The sequence below is a fragment of the Equus caballus genome, chromosome 18 (genome assembly GCF_041296265.1).
Source record: "Equus caballus isolate H_3958 breed thoroughbred chromosome 18, TB-T2T, whole genome shotgun sequence".
NCBI classification, from domain to species: domain Eukaryota; kingdom Metazoa; phylum Chordata; class Mammalia; order Perissodactyla; family Equidae; genus Equus; species Equus caballus.
The window spans coordinates 31,544,209-31,564,378 of NC_091701.1; the positions used below are offsets into that span (position 1 = coordinate 31,544,209).

Below are 20,170 nucleotides of genomic sequence, written 5' to 3' on the forward strand. Positions count from 1 at the left end.
AGATTTTTCTTAATCGCCTCCATTGTATTCTTCATTTCCAGTATTTCTGATTCGTTCTTCTTTATACTATGAAGCTCTTTTGTGACATAGCTCCTGAACTCGTTGGTTTGTCTATCTGTATTCTCTTTTAACTCATTGAGTTTTTTAATAGTGGCTGTTTTGAAGTCATCGCCATTTAGGTTATAGATTTCATTGTCTTTGGGGTTGTTTTCTGGGTATTTGTCATTTTCCTTCTGTTCTGGAGATTTAATATATTTTTTCGTAGTGCTTGATGGCATAGATTTGTGCCTCCGCATAGAGATAGAGTTTAGTTACAGCTTCCACTTGTTTCTACTGGTGTGTGTGTCGGGGGTAGGGAGCAGCTGTTTAGACTGCACTGACCAGGAACCCTGTCAGCTATTGCTAACTGGACCTGGGCCCCTCCTCATAGTCACAGTGGTCCTGTGGGGTCCCTCGTCAGCTGTGGGGGCCATCGCAAGGGGGCTTCAGGCTGCTGGTGCCTACTGTTGCAGACCATCTAGACGTGCTCCCTCCTTAGGGTCTGCAGCAGTGTTATGGGCTTTCCCAGTGGCTGGGAGCAGGATCATCTATATTTGCAGCTCTGTCACTGTCAGAGCCCATAAAATCTCACTTGTCCACTATAGGTCACAGCAGAGCTATGGGTATCTTCTGCAGTCTGTGGTTAGCTCACGTAGCTATGCTACTTTTGCCCCAGCGCCTTCCAGCCTTGTGATTGCTGGGCGGGGTCTCTCCACTAGTGCTGTACAGAGGCTTTCGCTGAGGCTGCTGTGAGAGTATAGAGTTTCCCCCTGGGCCATGGAGCCAGGCTGCTGGAACTCCACCCAGCCCCAGACCACTCCCACGGGATCTCCGGGAGCCCCTTGCCCCATCTGGGGGCCAGCCGGAGTCCGTGAGTCTGGCAGTGTTTGGCGGGCTGCTGCCCTGCCCAGGGTCCTCCTCTTCGGGACCCTCCCGGCGTTCTGAATGCTGGGTGGGGCCTCTCCGCTAATGGCGAGTAGAGGCCTTCCCTGCCGCTGGTACAGGACCCTTGAGTTTCCCCCAGGGCTGTGGAGCTGGGCCGCTGGAACTCCACCCAGCCCGAGTTCTCTCCCCTGGGATCTCTGGGAGCCCCTTGCCCTGTCTGGGGGACAGCAGGAGTCCATGAGTCCAGTGGCAGCTGGCTGGCTGCCGCCCTGCCCAGGATTCTCCTCTTTGGGAGCCTCCCTGTGTTCTGAACACTGGGCGGCGCCTCCCTGCTAATGGCGAGTAGAGGCTTTCCCTCCCACCGGTGTGGGACCCTGGAGTTTCCCCCTGGGCCACGGAACCGGGCCACTGGATCTCCAACCAGCCCCAGTCCTCTCCCACGGGATTTCCAGGAGCCCCTTGCCCTGTCTGGGGGACAGCCAGGGTCCGGGCATCCAGTGGCAGCTGGCTGGCTGCTGCCCTGCCCGGATTCTCCTCTTCGGGACCCTCCCAGCGTTCTGAGTGCTGGGCGGGACCTCTCTGCTAATGGCGAGTAGAGGCTTTCCCTGCTGCCGGTACAGGACCCTGGAGTTTCCCCCTGTGCTGCGAAGCCAGGTCGCTGGAACTCCACCCAGCCCCAGTCCTCTCCCATGGGATCTCCGGGAGCCCTTGCCCTGTCTGGGGGACAGCCAGAGTCTGTGAGTCCGGTGGCGGCTGGCTAGCTGCTGCCCCCTCTGGGATTCTCCTCTTTGGGAGCCTCCCAGTGTTCTGAATGCTGGGAAGGGCCTCTCCACTAATGGCGAGCAGAGGCTTTCCCTCCCACCGGTGTGGGACCCTGGAGTTTCCCCCTGGGCTTAGGTGTAATCGCGGGGGTTTTAGGTAGGGCTGTAGTCACCTGTTTCCACCGTCGCTCCTCCAGGAGTGCGTACACTCCTGCCCTTGGTGCATGGAGATGCTATGGGGGAGTCTGCTGGAAGAAAGCCACTTTCAGGTACTAGGCTCTTTGGGGGTCAGGGGTCAGAGAGTTTTCACCTATCTCCATGTCCTCCCGGAGGGAAGTCCATCTGCCTTCTCATGTATAGCAGCACAGGTCTCTCAGGCATCCTGAGATGCTATATGGATATCCTTTGTTAACCAATGAATGTCCAATTAGTTGTAGATTCAAAGAGGGAGAGACAAAGAAGACTACTCACTCCGCCATCTTGGTTACGTCATCTGAAATTTCAATTTCAGATAATTTTCAGATATCTTGAAATTTTTTTCTTTTGATGCTTTTTGAACCATTTAAAAATATAAATATTATTCTTGGCTTTCAAGCCATATAAAAACAGGTGGCAGACCAGATTTTCTCTGCAGGCTGAAGTTTGCTAACCCCTGCTCTAGGTGGTTAAATCCACTGGTTGGGAAAATTTGCTCTAGTGGTACATTCCTAAACTCCTCAACTACCAAATCTATCACACCATCCCAAAGTTCTTACTGTTTTGAGCATATGCCTGAAAACGAAAGATGTTCAATTTCTAACCAGTAGCTTCTGTGTAACTCTAATAATGTTGCTTCTCTATCCCACTTCACAAGTAGCTCACAGAAGTAGGTAAAAAGGAATTTCAGCACTGCCTGCTGTGAAACTAATTGTCTTTTGTAAGGATGATGTAGTGTGATATAATGAAAATAAAATGGGGAGACTTGGAAATCAAGCTGTACCCTGGTTCTATCACAGCTCAAAATGGTCAAGTTTCTCAAACCTCTGAGGTTCCATTTTCTACCTGCTCATCCGGAAGAAGTATTAAGTGATTATAATATAATAGTAGATATGAAATCACTGATAAAGTAAAAATGTAACGTAAATATTGCCATTGTGGCAGTGGTTGCCCTTTATTATTTACCCTTAGGTATGATTTCTGGCAGGGCTCTCTATACATGCTGATAATAGCCCTCTTGAAGATTAGGTATAGATTAAGGATTGCACATAAATTTTCTCCAGGCGTTTTGCCTCCATACTCTCATGCTTATAAGCTACTCTCATTTTTTACTGTATAGCTCTACCAGGTTCACTACTAATAGTACTATGAAATTTCACATTTTATTCCACATATTCTTTCTTATCGCTACTCTGTGAAGGCAGAGATTTTGTCTATTCTGTCCCTGCTGTATCCTCAGTACCCAAAACAATGTCTGGAATATATTTCAGTCTCATAAATATTATCTGAGTGAATCAGTGACACAAATAATTTCATATGTCACTTGCCTTTCATTATCAAAAGGAATACAAAAAGCTCGTTATAAACAAAGTGTTTTTAAATGCATAAAATAAAATACGTAGGATTACAAAGGAAATCTAATTTATTTAACTTTACTGAAGTATAGTTCTATCCACACACCCTTTGAGGGTTCATGGACATTGCATTTTGAAATATGAAAGAATTCTTTTAACAGGTATCAGGGAACACACAATCCATAACTATAAATTACAAAATTACTTGATAGAATATAAAACAAATACAAGCTTTATTTGGTCTAAGAAATCCTTACTCTGCACTTTTAAGTTATAACATGAAGAACAATGGATTTCTTTAAAGCCTATTTTGGTTAAATTTCTTTTGGTTGCAACAAGAAAAGCAGATTTTGGTAAACTTATTCAGAAAGGGCATTTGTCTGGGAAAATGCTAGAGTATCTCAGAGAATTGGCAGATGGGAAGGAAAAAACAAGAATATCTCTGGGAATTTCAGCTTTCTCCAGAGTAGAGCCATTGGTGGTGGCTCCCAGTCGTGTGTCTAGATTTCAAAATACTGGAAGAGAAACCTAACTGGTCCAGCTTACATCAGAGATGCATGCCTGCATTGGTCAGCCAAAGTCAGATGGTCGAATCATGTAGAGCTGTCAGCACTGAGGACCACTATTTGATAGCAGGATAAGCTGAGAAGCTACCTCAAGAGATATATAGTCTTATTCATCTGATTCTAGAAAACAGTACATTTATTTTATACTTATTAATTTCTCAAGATAAAACATTTCACTTGAAGCTGCACAACAACTTTGTCTATTGAGAATTAGATAGACTACATTTACAGTTATGAATTCTAATGTCTGCCAGATCACCCACTGCCATATTGGTAAATGGCTTATCATATAATACAGCCAGTATAATGAATTGGCAATATAGCATAAGGGTTAAGTGTGTAAGCCCTTGAGACAGACTTGTATGGCTTCATGTGCTAGCTCTATCATTTAACTAGCTGTCAAAGTTTGGACAAGTTACTCAATCTCTCACCTTCATTTTCATGGCTATAAAAGGAAGTTTATCAGTGGGCTTTTGCTGTAGTACAAACCACCACGAAATCTCACTGGTATACCACAGTAAGCATTTAGTTCTTACTCAGAAGTCCGCAAGTATGGAGGAGTGGGTCTGATCCAGGGTTAGCTCAGCTGGACATGGTTCCAAGTAGAGGATGAGTCTAGGTCTGTGCCACATGTTTCTCATCTTGCTTGGATCGACAACTATCTGAAGCATTTTTTTCTCAGAGTGAAAGATAGGATAACAAGGGAAGAAGCCCAACTGCACAAGCATATTTCAAGGCTCTCCTTGTATGATGCCTGCTGTTACTCCATTGGTGAAAGCAAGCCACATGGCCACGCCCAAAGTCAAAGAGAGAGATACACATACACCTTCCGTGGTGGTGTGGTGGGACAATGGAGGAGTGATCCAATCCAGCATAGGGTGGTATTAGTACCTATCTAATGGAGTTGTTGTGTATTTAAATATGTAAAGATCTTAGAATAGTGCCTGGCACATAGTAAATGCTCAATAAATATTTGTTATTGTTAGGGATACTCTTATGCAGAGACTCATACAAAAATTCAGGATTGTGTATCTGTGATATAAAATACAGATTTGGCACATGTTTCATTTCATTGGGGTTAGATATGTTTAAATTTAATTAAAAACTAGTGTCTATTTTTTTAATTGTAGAGTAGATGAGCAGGATTATATATCTTTCAGACTGGTCAGCCAGCTTATGGGATAGTGATTGCTACCTCAATTATTTAACTGTTAGTAGAATCATAGAACTGCTAAAGATCATTGAGTTTTACCTTCTCGTTTTACAAATAATGAATTGGGCAAGAATGATAAGATGTGTGAATCAAAGAGAAAGAGCTAGATGGATGGAGGATGGATGGATGAATGATAAATAGATAATTAACTAGAGAATGGGAATTCAGGAAGCAAACCAAGATCACTAGAATTCTACTTAACAGCTCTTCCCACTGTATTACACAGCCCAGGTGTTGTTTTCTGTAGTTTTATCTAAGTGTCATTTATCATTTTTTTTTCTTTTAGTGAACCTTAAAAGAAGAAAAAATTTTAAGAAGCTTTTTAAATAATTTTTTCAAGTATCCTTTCAATTAACAGAAATTATATTACTATAGGATAGGATTTACTTATAATGTAAACAACAAAAACAACTAATCCTTACAGAAGCCTTCATTTATCCACTTAACTAATATTTACTGAGTGTTTATTATCTGTTAGGCACTGGACATACAGCAACAAAAAAAAAGATCTCTGGTCTGGTGAGCATGCCAAGTGATCATTGCTTTGTGTTTGATGGAACACAAACATATAGGGGAGACAAGCAATAAAAAAATTAATATGTAGTATATTTCACAATTCATTCCAAGACCAAAAAGCTCTGAAACTGAAAGTTTTTGCAACTCATATAATGGTAAAACCTGACCTAATCTTAAGTTATGTGGTAGTAAAACCGATATGAGGCTATATATTGTCTTTTTAAAAATCCCACTTAGAATGAATATATGTTTTGCTGTAAAATATTAACATACTTGATTTCAGAGTGCTGCCCCAGAGCTCGCAGATGGGGGCGGGGAGGGGGAATGTGTTACATAATTGCAGTACATGTACTGTATTACCTTCAAAAGCTCAAATCATACTTAATTCCAAAACACATCTGGCCCCCATAGGGATTGTGTTAGGCTGTATAATATCTATAAATTATAAATAGCATGAATGGAAATGAACCAGATATGGATATAGAGAATGAAGGCCAGTGGGGAGGGTGCTGAGGGTTGGAGGGTGAGAAGGTTGTTTAGCTGGAGTCGTGAGAGAAGGCCTCTCTGGGAGGTGACTTTTGAGCAGATTCTTGAAACATGCAATGGAACTCTTAAGGGAAAAGAAAAGAGTGTTTCAGTCATTGGGAACAGACATGTGGCTATCTGAAGAAAAGTGTTCCAGTCTGAAGGAAGACCAAGTGTACTTAGCATATTTGAAGAAGAACAAGAAGGCCACTAAGGCTCTTGAATACCAAGCAGGGGGAAGAGTGATGGGATAGGCTGACAGAGAGGTAACCAGTCATCTCAGACAAGATCAGGCTTTTGGACTTTATCATAAATGTTATGGGAAATCTTTGGAGGGTTTGAGCAAGAGAATATCTAAAATCCAGTTTCCTTTTTAAAAATATCACTCTGTTGCTCTGTGGATAATAAAAATATCACTCTTTTGCTATGTGGTTAGTAGATTGTTGCGGTAGTAAGGACTGGGAAAAAAATGATCATGGTTCCGAATGAAATTCAGGAATTTGACGGTGACTTGTTATTTTAATAAAATAATATCTTAATCATACTTTAATAAAATATCTCTTTGAGCAAGTCCAGTGCTATGAATTAAAACCCTAAATATTATTAAACTGTCATGTTTTTTGTTTCTTGTTCTAGAATTTTCTTTAAGCATTAGGGCTAAGAAATTAGGTTGGTCATGATAATGTTCTTCCCAGTCTCCCTCCCTCTTCCAAAGATTCTTCTCTTCTACCTGCTGAGAGACAGCTGGAGGAAAGAGCCCTGAACTTGGAGTAATAAAAACTGTTTTCTCATGCTGGCTCTGCCACTAATTGGCTGTAACATTGGTTGAGTTGTTTAACCTCTCTGGATTTCAGTTTCCCGTACTGTAAAATATGGGAATTGAATCATCCGGTTGATAGAGCTCTTTCTTACCTGCAGTTATATATTTAATAAGGCCTGTGTGTAAGACTAAAATTATGTAATTCTTAATGAGACCTTGTAAACATCTCAAAATGTCCTTAAATATGAATCTAAAGGAATATAGAATAACTGGCTACCTGTTCAAAATTGGTAAATTCACCCTTGTTTCCTTTTTAACAGGACCAAGGAAATAAATACCGGAAGCCAAGAGCACAGAATATTTTCCTTCATCAATCCACAAACCCTGATACTTCTCTAATTCCATCAAACACAAAGGAATGATCACCTTTGCAGATGGCCACAGAGGATGTCAGCAATTTTTTGGAGGCAAGCAATGAAATATTTGTGCTATGAGTTTTCTGTTATTAAGTATGTAGAAACAAGTAAAATTGTTTTGCATTTTAATGAAAAAATAAAAAGTGTTCTTTAATATAGCAATTTATGTAAGGATAGCTAAGCTATTTCTCTCTTCCATTTTTTTTTTCTTTTTTGGGCACTGTGGCAAGTCGGAAAATGCATTAAGCTGCTTTTGCGTATTGTTACGTAGTACAGAGCTACATTAAATCCCTAAATACACAATAAAAATTTAAATAACAGAAATTAAGTACCCATATTTGAAAACACGGCTCTTTTCTATCATGGGCACACATATCATACAACTACAAATACTAAACAGTTTGGGAAGTTAGAGTTATTTTCTATTTATTTTACAGTTTTCCATACCATGTATGAATTTTTTTATTTAACTCCAGCATTTTTTTTCACTTATTTTTGACAACTATTCTAAAGTGCTCCAAAATCTTGGGAAGTCATCCCTTTATATTCCTCACAGCTTTCTTTTTGTGAGAATCCCGCATCAAACGATCTCATTGAACTTTTAGTTACTTTCTTAGCAGCTCTTAGTCCTCTTGGAAGAACAGTTGGCCAAGAATTGTGGAGCACAGTTCTATTTTCAAAACCGAAATTAATTACATTACCCTTTGAAGGGAAAGTTTGCTTGGAAAGAAATTGACTGTATTTTAAAGAAAAAAAATTTAAATGTAAAGTATCTGCCTTCTCTGTCTTCATGAAAAAGACTTAAGTAGAGGAATATAAAATGAAATAAAAGTAAACCTAAAAAATTTAAGTGGAATGCACTAAAATTGAACTTTTCAAAGGATTTTATAAAAGAAACTATAGATATGCTCAGAATTTTTTATTTAATCTTAGTAACTCATAGGCCTTAGGTCATCCAGCAAACGAGTCTGCTTTTTAAGTTGTACATAGAGGAATACTTTCTAAGTAAAGGAGCCTATAAATGTTTAAAGAGCCCAGTGTAGAGCTGAGTTTTCTTTCAGTAACTGGAGTCAAAATTAATTCTTGTTCTTCTGTTGGGGAAAATTTCATCTAATTATGTTTAAATTATTCTGCAACTTTTTGGACAGCAGATCCTGATCACCAAAGAAAAGAAAAAGCAGCTGAGTTGCACTGGCCTAACAGTTATCAGAATAGTATTATTATGCAGTCACCTGGCTTTGTGGAATGTTAGTGGTTATCCACTGGCTGCCTTCTGGCAGAGACACACCTAAACCTTTCTGAACTGCTGATAATGTATGCCTTCTGTTTGTAAGGATCTTCAAAGAAATAGATTCCACTGCTTCCTTCAAGAAACTAATCTAATTTATCAGCGTCCGGAGTGGGAAGTTCTTTCTTATAACCCTTTGCACACTTTTATTAAGTGACTGTTTCTAAAACTTCTTTTCTCAGAATTATACTTTAATCATGATTTAAATCTTTTCTTAGTTTGATATAATCCACTTAACTATTTTAAAAAATATTTAAAATTGATTATTGCTAAATTACTGAAGAGAGTTCACATAAACAGTCCTTCTCCATAAGCAACCTATTATCAGATTTCTCTGTTTCTTTTTTTCATTCATCCACATATAGTATCTTATTTTGATTTTAAGTTATTCTTTAACCACAACAACATATCTTGTGTCAGCTCTAATTTATATTTCTTCTACGTTCTATTAAGAAGCCTTTTGTTCTCTTTGAATGGCATTCTATTTATGACCATGTCATTAATAAGCCACAGATATTTATATTCTAATTGATAAAGTGCTGACTGTTTCATTTATTTCCTATGTTTTAAGGTTTATTTTCAAATTAAAGTGGTAAAAACTTTCAGTAGTTAGAATGGCAGTTAGAACATAGCAGGCATGACTTAGAAGTTTGCTGTACAAGGAAACAAGTTCACAGAACAGAGTGACTGATAAACCACAACTGTGCCACACCAACCAGCTGTGTGACCTTGGGCAAATTAGTGATTCTTTTTGACCCCCAATTTGTACATCTTTAAAATTTGGATGCTAATAATAATATGACTGTAAGGATTAAATGGGATAGATAACATAAGTAAAAATCTTGGGTACCTAGCACTTGCCTAGGACATAATTCAATAAATAGGTGATGTAATTATTCTACTTTTTGTGAAATGATTAAAAACAGGTTTCCTCATAGTAAGCTCAACTCTTGCAAAAGAAATAATGAATTTGTTGGATATACTCATGCCACATTCCTTTTACATCATTATGTCTGTTGTACTGCTACTAAATTTTGTTTGCATTGAAGTTTCCCAACAAGAAATTTAAGATTTATGTTTAAACATGTGAAAATGCAATTTATCCAGAAATCACTGTTAAAAAACATAGTTGTTCAAAAAAAAAAAAAAGATTGTTAACCTTTTAGTCACATGAAACCTGTGTACATTCCAAGTTTTGCAAGAAATTTTACTTGGGTATTCATGAACTCACTACCTGTTCTAAAATTTTCACTTTATATCAACCACTATTATTTGGAGAAATATTTCATATGCAAAGCAAACTGATTTGAAGAATCTTCTTCTTGAGATTAAATATCTTTTATGTATGCATTGATCAAAAATTTATTTAGTCTGAGAAACTGATTTGATATTTCCACTTGAACAATAAAAGTAAACAGACAATTTGGTTCTCTGTATTAGTTTCCTAGGTCTGCTGTAACAAATTACCACAAACTGGGTGGTTTAAATTAGCAAAAATGTATCCTCTCACAGTTCTTGGGCTAGGAGTCTGAAATCAAGTTGTCCATAGGGCCATGCTCTTTTGAAGGCTCTAGGGGAGAATCTGTTCTATGCCTTTCTCTTGGCTTCTGGTGTTTCTGGCAATCCTTGGCTTATCGACTCATCACTTCAATTGCTACATCCTTCATCACATGGTTTTCTCCCTGTATGTTTGTGTCTCCAATCCTCTTATAAGGACACAGTCATAGTGTATTAGGGCCTACCCTAATTCAACATGACCTCATCTTAACTTGATTACATCTGCAAAGACACTATTTCCAAATAAGGTCACGTTCACCCATGTCCAAGGTTAGAATTTGAATATATCTTTTGAGAGGAACAAAGTTCAACCCGTAACAATGTTTTGTTTTGTTTTGTTTTTAACTGAAAATAAAATTAGGGAAGAAAAATTGATTTTAAAAACAGAGTTTTCTTCTCCTAGGAAAGAGCTTGTTTCACTTGTGACAAGACATGAGCCACGAGTAGATGTTCATGTTTTGCTTCTAATGATTTGGCAGTACTGTTTCCTGAACATAGATAGTTTCATGATAATACTTTTTTCCATCTACTCTATAGCTCTTTTGTGTGTGAGTGTGTGTGTTAGGAAAATTGGCCCTGAGCTAACATCTGTTGCCAATCTTCCTCTTTTTTTTTCTTGCTTGAGGAAGATGGTCCCTGAGCTAACATCTGTGCCAGTCTTCCTCCACTTTGTATATGGGACGCTACCACAGCATGGCTTGATGAGAAGTGTGTAGGTCCGTGCCTGGGATCCGAACCTGCGAACCCTGGGCCACTGAAGCAGAGCACATGAACTTAACTACTATGCCACCAGGCCAGCCCCTGTAGCTCTTTTTTAAATTATAAAATGATAGCTCTCATTTTGTTTCTTTGTTTACTTGAGATCAGAGTTCAAAGAATAAGGTTACAGGTTTATGATCAAAGGATTGTATGCATATTACATGTATCAACAAATGAGATGCCCTAAAGACTTTAGAGATGGTATAGCAATTGTATTTATAATTGCTCTGATAGTTATACTAATTTGTAAATGAACTGAGTCAGTTTTTCCTTTGCTATGCTTGATTCAGACCAGGACTACTTTTTATTTTCATGAGTAAGAAATTTGCTTTAAAATAAAATTAAGAAAATTGTTGACCTTTCAAAATGAACACAGCCACCATATATTTTTAACCTTAATTTTACTGCTTATTCTAGTAAAGCTCATTCCAGTGAAGTCTTTTTAATATATAACTTGGTATATGGTATATAGGTCATCACTACATTTTTATCATATCTTCTTTGTGGTCATCTCCCATATATTTTTGACAATTGTCACAGACTTTTTATGTAATAAAACTTACACAGGGTGTACACTCTTATTTCAGCACTTCAATAAAAGGATTTTGTGTGTGTTTTCTTCTCTTTGACGTTCTGAAAGAGAAGGGAGGGGTTATAAAACCCTATCGTGTGGTCCTTATGTTTTTCCATTCTTGCATGAAACACATAAAATTTCCAAAACATACTTGGAAGGTATGTAAAACTTGCTTCAAATTATTCTTTGCATATAATAGGCCCTAAATAAATGTTTATGAAGGAAATTGTAATTAGCCCCTCTGCTTGTAGACAGCATCCAGAGGCACTGTTATTGGAGGCAATTCTGAAGCTAAAAGATGAGCAAAGGTAAGGAACTAGAGAGTTTGCAGTTCTGGGCAGTAGAGATATGTTCTTTATTCCCCAGAACTTTTCAGTAAACTGAAGGACTTAAGGGTTTGGTTTATATTTTATCTCATTTTCCAAATGAAGGTTGAAACTTTGGGGAAAAAGCGGAGTACATGGTTAAATGAATAGTTGACTGTGTATTTAATGAGTGGAATTTGATTTTCTAAAGTCTGGATCATATTACTAGACTAGTGGTTCTCCAGCCTGGCTATGTTTCAGCATAACCTGGGGAGCTTTATAAAAACAGATCTTTTGGCCCCATCTCTACTGCTTAATCTCAGTTCTGCTGGTTACCAGCTGTGTGACTTTGAGCATTTTTTAGTCCACAGAATCAGATTCTCTAGAAGCGGAGATGATACAGGAGTAGTGGACTTTTGGAAAAGAATATGCGTCACAAAAACTGGAAATACAATATTTACTTAGAGATATGCTGATCTAATTAGGAAAACTTTGAACTGAAAAATAAGGGATTTAAGGACATAAATAAGCAAATAAAATGATAAGGACTTTATAGTATGAAGAGCATCAGTAACAGTGAAGTAATGAAGTAAATACCCTGTATTAGTGGTAAAAAAAAAAATAATAAAACCTGGGGAAAATATTAGGAGTTGTAGTTTTGCCCTCAGAAGTCAATGTTCCAAAGCCCAGGGTATGTCTGAAACTGGAATGGACTAATTTCTTAGGTAGAGGATTTAACATCAATAGAGTGTTCCCAGTGAGATTGAAAAACCGTTTGCTAGGAGTGTGACAGTGGTAGTAATGGTGATTAGGGATAGGATGGGGTGGCTTATGGAACTCTTACGGATTAGAAAAACTCTAAGGCCCTTTCCTATTCTAATAGACCATTTTTGTAAATAATTGACAGTCTTTTCTTTGCATTTATTTGTTCATTTATATATTTTGAAAAATTTTTTGTGCCAAACACCATATTAGAAGACAAAATTTATGGATATGAAGAAAAATAGAATGCACTAGGTTTGATAATCACTACAATATAGTGTCATGGAGGCAATTAAATGACATAATTGTATTTCATTTATACACATGTTGGTTATTTCTTTTATCATTTAGGAGCTAACTGAAATGTATGAAATGGGAATTCCAATGTACTTAAATGTTCAGAAAGAAATTGCAATATGATTATTAGAAAAAGTGTCATCTTGATCCAGGATCTTTGGGGAGAAACTTCTTGAAAACTCTATATAGTAGTCAATATATTGTATCTCAAATTACTCTACTAAAGGGTAAGACTCAGAGCCTAACGTTAATTACTATCATTGTTCCTTGCCTGCATGCTCCTTTGCCGAGCAAGCAACTGATCAAGTTGCTTTTAATCCAGCTATTGCTTGTTAGTAGCCAGACTCTTGGGGAGAGAGGCTAGTTTCCTCGGAGAAAAACTGCTGAGGATAGAGAAGCAACATCTGTAAGAGAAAGGTCTGAGTGTGGTGGGCCTTGGAGGAAGAACTCAATTAATTCCGGAGCCCCAGAAGGAGTGAAGAGAAAGGAATTCCTGGGGAAAACTCTCTAGTTCTGACTTTAAAGAAGCAAAATGAAAACGGCAATAATTATTTCCTTTCCTCTGCTGTATATTTCAAAAGCAATTTAAGGATAAGGAAAGAAGTTCAGAAATAAAATTGAACTACCTAAAAAAACAAAATTGAACTACCTTTATTTAGTTAACTTCCCTTCTCTAGAGTTTTAATGCTTTTTGTTTTACAAGATTTTAGTAAATCACTCCCTGTTTTGAAATGTTTTAACTCCATAATATTCAACATGTAGTACTGTTAGTGAGTGAAGAGAAGGACCACAGAAATGAATATATATTGATTCAATCAGTGCATTACTGTCGGTATCAGAAGTAACGTATTTGTTTTAGGTTTTGCTTTTGAATTATGAAAGCAATCCATACTCATGGTTTTTAAAATAAACAAATATTATAGAAAAGTATAGAATAAAAAGTAAAAGTAGAAACCTCCTGTTTCTACTTCCCAAAAGTAACTTCTATAACCTTTTTTATGTATCATTTCAGAAATCTTCTATCCATATACAAGTAAACGTGTGCAAAAACTTGTGACACGCATATACATACACACACACATGCATATAGTTTTATATATATATATATATTTTTTTTTTTTACATAAATGCAATAGATTTGTTGTTCTTTGCTAGTGGCCTTTCCACTATTTCTCTCTATTATTGATTTCTAAGAGCTCTTTGTATATTAATAAAATATGCCCTTTTTCATGTGTTTTAAAATTTTTTGTGGTTTAATTTGCCCTTCAACTCAATTTATGATCGTTTCTATTTTTCCATACTGAAATTTTAAATTTGGGGTTAGTCAAATTATCAGTCTTTTCTATTATGGCTTCTGGAGTTTATCTCCAAGATTATAAAATATATGGTACCATTTTTTCTTTCCCATCATTAGGGCTTAATTTTTGTTAAGGGACTTTATTTTGTTACAGCAGTTTTAGCTTCACAACAAAATTGAGAGAAAGATATGGATTTCCCATAGACCACCTGCCACTAAACATGCATAGCCTCCCCCATTATCAGTATCCTCACTGCAGTGGTTCATTTGTTACAATTGATGAACCCACATTGACACATCATTATTGCCTAGAGTCTACAGTTTACATTAGGCTTCACTGTTGGTGTAGTACATTTTTATGGGTTTGGACAAATGTGTAATGGTATATATTTACCATAATAGCATGATACACAGCAGTTTCACTGCCTTAAAAATCCTCTGTGCTCTGTCTGTTCATCTACCTCCCCTAAATTTTTTTTTTTTAACAGTTGATTTTTTTTTTTTTTAAAGATTTTATTTTTTCCTTTTTCTCCCCAAAGCCCCCCGGTACATAGTTGTGTATTCTTCGTTGTGGATTCTTCTAGTTGTGGCATGTGGGACGCTGCCTCAGCGTGGTCTGATGAGCAGTGCCATGTCCGCGCCCAGGATTCAAACCAACGAAACACTGGGCCACCTGCTGCAGAGTGCGCGAACTTAACCACTCGGCCACGGGGCCAGCCCTACCTCCCCTAAATTTTTTTATAAAAACTTTCTGTGTTTAAATCTTTAAGTCCTCTGGAGTTTTGTGAGTGTCTCAGAAGTTTTATTGAATAAAATTTTCTTAAAATGTCACTTTTATCATATATTAAAATCTTATGTATATTGGAGTATATTTGAAGATTCTTCATTATACATTTTCCATTTGTCTGTTCCTTCTCTAGGACTAGACTCTTTCATTACTGTATCTTTCCAATCTTTTTAATATCTGAAAGGACTGGTCCCCCTCTTTACTTCTCTTGTTTTTAAAATATTCCTAGATAATTCCTTATTAAAATAATAGATTGATTTAGGCAGAATAAGCAGTCTTAGAATATCGATTATTCTGAAAACAAATTACGTCTTGCAGATATCTGGATTTGTTTATATTTATTTTTGTTGTGTTTTTCATATTAAATGGGTTTGTTTCTAGTTTTTATTTTCTAACCAGGCATGGCTTATATATAGGAGAATCATAGATTTCCATAAATTAATTATATAACTAACTATCTTTCTGAATTCTTTTTCTTTCTTAGTTTTTCCATTAATTTTCTTGTGTTTCTCAAGTATACATGCGTGTCATCATGGAAATAAGGATATAATTGCCTCTTTTTCTTTTCCCCTGGGTTTATTAAGATATAATTGACATATAACATTGTGTAAGTTTAAGGAGTACAGTGTGGTGATTTGATCTATGTATATATTGTGAATGATTACAACAATAAGGTTAACACATCCATCATCTGAAATAGTTACCTTTTGTGTGTGTGTGTGTGTGTGCCATGAGAGCTTTTAAGACCTACTCTTTCAGCAACTTTCAAGTATACAGTATAGTGTTAACTACAGTCACCATGCTGTACGTTACATCCCAGAACTTACTCATCTTATCTTACAACTGGAAGTCTGTACCCTTTGACCGCCTTTGACCCCACCATTGCCTCCCCCAACCCCGACAACCACCAGTCCTCTCTGTTTCTGTGAGTTCAGTTTTTTTTTTAGATTCCACATATAAGTGAGATCAGACAGTATTTATCTTTGTCTGATTTACTTTACTCAGCGTAATACCCTCAAGTTTCATCCATGTTGTTACAAATGCCAGGATTTCCTTCTTTTTTATGGATGAGTAATATTCCAATATATATATATATATCATATTTTTTTTATCCACTCATCCATTCACGGACACTTAGGTTCTTTCCATGAGTTGGCAATTGTAAATAATGCTGCAGTGAACGTGGGTATGCAGATATCTCTTTGAGAGAGTGATTGCATTTTCTTCAGATGTATACCCTGAAGTCGGGTTGCTAGATCACATGGTGGTTCTCTTTTTAATTTTTTGAAGAGCCTACATATTGTTCTCCATAGTGTCTACACCAATTTACTTTCTACCAACAGTGCTTGAGGGTTCCCTTTTCTCCACATCCTCACCAGCACTTGTCATCTCTTGTCATTTTGATAATAGCCATTCTAACAGGTGTAGGGTGATCTCCTTGTGGTTTTGATTTGCATTTCCCTGATGATTAGTGATGTTGAGCACCTTTTCATATTCCTGTTGGCCATTTGTGTATCTTTGGAAAAATGTCTATTCAATTCCTTGGCCTATTTTTAAAATCAGGGTTTTTTTTTGCTATTGAGTTGTATGAGTTCCTTATATGTTTTGGATATTCATCCCTTATCAGATAAATGATTTGCAAATATTTTCTCCCATACCATAGATTGGCTTTTCATTTTGTTGCTCATTTTTTTGCTGTGTAGAAGAAGCTTGTTTAATGTAGTGCTACCAATTTATTTTAGCTTTTCTTTCTTTTGCATTTGATGTCATATCCAAAAAAAACTCATTACCAAGACCAATGTCAAGAAGCTTTTCCCTCTGTTTTCTTCTAGGAGTTTTATGGTGTCAAGTCTTACATTTAAGTGTTTAATCTAATTCAAGTTAATTTTTGTGAGTGTTGTAAGATAGGGATCCAGTTTCATTTTTTTGCATATGGATATCTAGTTTTCCCAGCATCGTTTATTGAAGAGACTATCTTTTCTCCACTAAATTTTCTTGCTCCCTTGTCAACTTAGTCCCTTGTTGACCATATGTGTGGATTTATTTCTGGGCTCCCAATTATGTTTTCATTTGTCTGTCTGTTTTTATGCCAATACCATACTGTTTTGATTACTGTAGCTTTGTAGTATACTTTGAAATTAGGAAGCATGATTCCTCTATCTTTGTTCTTCCTCAGGATTGCTTTAGCTGTTTGGTGTCTTCTGTGGATCCATATGAATTTTAGGTTTGTTTTTTCTATCTGTAAAAAATTCCATTGGAATTTTGATAGAGATTATGTTGAATCTATAGATGGCTTTCAGTGGTATGGACTTTTTAACAATATTAATTCTTCCAATCTATGAACATGAATTATCTTTCCACTTATTTGTGTCTTCTTCGTTTTCATTCATCAATGTCTTATAGTTTTCATTGTATAGATCTTTCCTCCTTGGTTAAATTTATTCCTAAATATTTTATTCTTTTTGATGCTGTTGTGAATGGGGTTGTTTTCTTTATTTTTGTTCAGATTGTTCATTGTTAGTGTATGGAAATGCAGCTGATTTTTGTATATTGATTTTGTTCCTGCAACTTTACTGAATTCACTCATTAGTTCTAATAGTTTTTTGGTGGAGTCTTTAGCTTTTTCTGTATACAGTCATGTGCCACATAATGATGTTTCAGTCAACGATGGACCACATATACAACAGTGGTCCCATAGGATTAGTACCATATAGCCTAGGTGTGTAGTAGGCTGTACCATCTAGGTTTGTGTAAGTACACTCTATGATGTTCACACAACTATGAAATCACCTAACAATGCATTTCTCAGAACGTATCCATGTTGTTAAATGATACATGACAGTACAAGATCATGTCATCTGCCAACAGGGACAATTTTACTTCTTTCTGCACTGGATGCCTTTCATTTATCTTTTTTGCCACATTGCTCTGGCTAAGACTTCCCATACTATGTTGAGTAGGAGCGGTGAGAGTGGGCACCCTTGTCTTGCTCCTGATCTTAGAGGAAAAGATTTCAACCTTTCACCATTAACTATGTTAGCTCTGGGCTTGTCATATATGGGCTTTATTATGTTGAGAGTTTTTATGATGAAAGGATATTACTGTCAGATGCTTTTTTTGCATCTATTGAGATGATCATATAATTTTGATCTTGATTTTGTTAATGTCATGTGTCACATTAATTGATTTGCATATATTGAATCATTCTTGGATCCTAGGGATGAATCCCACTTGATCATGGTGTATGATCCTTTTAATATACTGTTGAATTCAATTTGTTAACATTTTGTTGAGAATTTTTCCATGTATGTTCACAGGGATATTGGCTTGTAGTTTTCTCTTCTTGTATTATCCTTATCTGACTTTGGTATTAGGATAATGCTGGCCTTGTAAAATGAGTTTAGAAGTGTTCTCTTCAGTTTTTTGGAAGAGTTCGAGAAGATTTGGTATTAATTCTTCTTTAAATGTTTGGTAGAACTCACCTGTGAAACGTTGTAGTCCTGGGCTTTGGTTTGTTGGGACATTTTTGATTACTGATTCAATCTCCTTAGTCATTATTGGTCTGTTCAGGTTTTCTATTTCTTCATGATGCAGTCTTGGTAGGTTGTATGTTTCTAGGAATGTATCTATTTTTCTAGGTTGTCCAATTTCTTGGCATATTATTGTTCACAGTAGTCTCTTACTTTCCTTTGTATTTCTGTGGTTCTTGTTGAAATGTCTCCCTTTATATTTATAATTGTACATATTTGACTCCTCTCTCTTTTTTGTTAGTCTGGCTAAAAGGTTTGCCAATTTTGTTTATCTTTTCAAAGAACCAGCTCTTACATTTTTTAATCTTTTGTTGTTTTCCTATTCTCTATTTCATTTATTTCTGCTCTAATCTTTATTATTTCCTTCCTTATGATTACTTTGGGCTTAGTTTGTTCTTCTTTTTCTAGTTCCATGAGTTGTTTATGTGAGATCTTTCTATTTTCTTTATGTGTGCATTTAGAGCTATAAACTTTACTGTTAGAACTGGTTTTGCTGTATCCCACAAGTTTTGGTGCGTTGTATTTCAATTTTTGTTTGTTTCAAGATGTTTTTTTACTTTCCCTTTTGATTGCTTCTTTGATCCATTGGTTGTTCCGGAATCTACACTTCAATTTCCATGTATTTGTGTATTTTCTAGGTGTCTCTCTATTATGATTTCTAATTTTATAACATTGTGGTCAGAAAACATGCTTGATAGAATTTCTGTCTTCTTGAATTTGTTGAGATTTGTTTTCTGGGCTCATAAATGGTCTATCCTAAAAAATGTTCCATATGCATTCGAGAAGAATGTATATTCTGCTACTGTTGGGGACCATTCTGTACAAGTCTATTAGGTGCTTTTGGTTTACAGTATTGTTCAAATCCCCTCTTTCCTTATTGAGTCTCTGTCTGGATTGATCTCTCCATTGTTGAGAGTGGTACATCTTCTTTTCTTTTCTTTGTTATTTTTTTCATCTGTTTATTTTTTTGTGTGGAAGATTATCCCTGAGCTAACATCTGCTGCCAATTCTCCTCTTTTTGCTGAGAAAGATTGGCCCTGAGCTAGCATCTGTGCCCATCTTCCTTTACTTTATATGTGGGATGCCTGCCACAGCATGGCTTGCCAAGTGGTGCCATGTCTGCACCCGGGATCCGAACTGGCAAACCCTGGGCTGCCGAAGCGGAACACGCAAACTTAACCACTGTGCCACCAGGCCAGCCCCTGCATCTTCCTTTCTAATATTTATATCTTCTATTTCTTTCTCCTTCCAATTAGCTAGTATATCCAGAAACTATTGTTTTTATTGTTATAACCTTGGTTTATAACATTATATAAATTTCAGGTGTACGTCGTTATATATTTTGATTTATGTGTAGATTATGTCATGCAGAACAATGTTATTATTATGGTTTTTAACAAATTTTCAGCCGTAAATACTTTTCTCACCATAGATATGATGCATAACATTACAGCTCTCATAGCTGTGAGTAGAGGAAAAAATAGGTATTTGCAAGTGAAAAAAATCTTTAAAAAGTGAAACAAAACTGAGTAAGTAGTTGAATTCCTAGAGTTATATGAATTATAATGAACTAATTCTTTGATGACAGAGTTAAACTGTCTTTTTCTGTAGCTACTTTAAGATTTATTCTTTATTCTTGGACTTTAGCCATTTGACATGATGTGCCCAGATTGTGTTTCTTTGTATATTTCCTTCTTGAGTTTTGGTGAGCTTCTTTGATCTGTAGGTGGTTGTTTTCTCATCAAAAAAGGAGAATTTTTCCCATTACTTCTTCAAATTTTTT

General features: G+C 36.7%; 1 protein-coding gene across 27 annotated transcripts in view; it reads left to right on the forward strand.

Moving 5' to 3' along the window:
- Window positions 1-20,170, forward strand: part of MBD5 (methyl-CpG binding domain protein 5) — a 416,685-nt gene that overhangs the window by 207,251 nt on the left and 189,264 nt on the right. For 26 of the 27 annotated variants that reach the window (XR_011428206.1, XR_011428208.1, XM_070240856.1 and 23 more), the window contains one exon: window positions 7,136-7,282. The gene's annotated coding sequence lies outside the window, so the exon portion shown is untranslated. Of the gene's footprint in view, window positions 1-7,135; window positions 7,283-20,170 lie in introns of those variants that run through there. The other variant, XM_070240861.1, reaches the window with a different exon arrangement.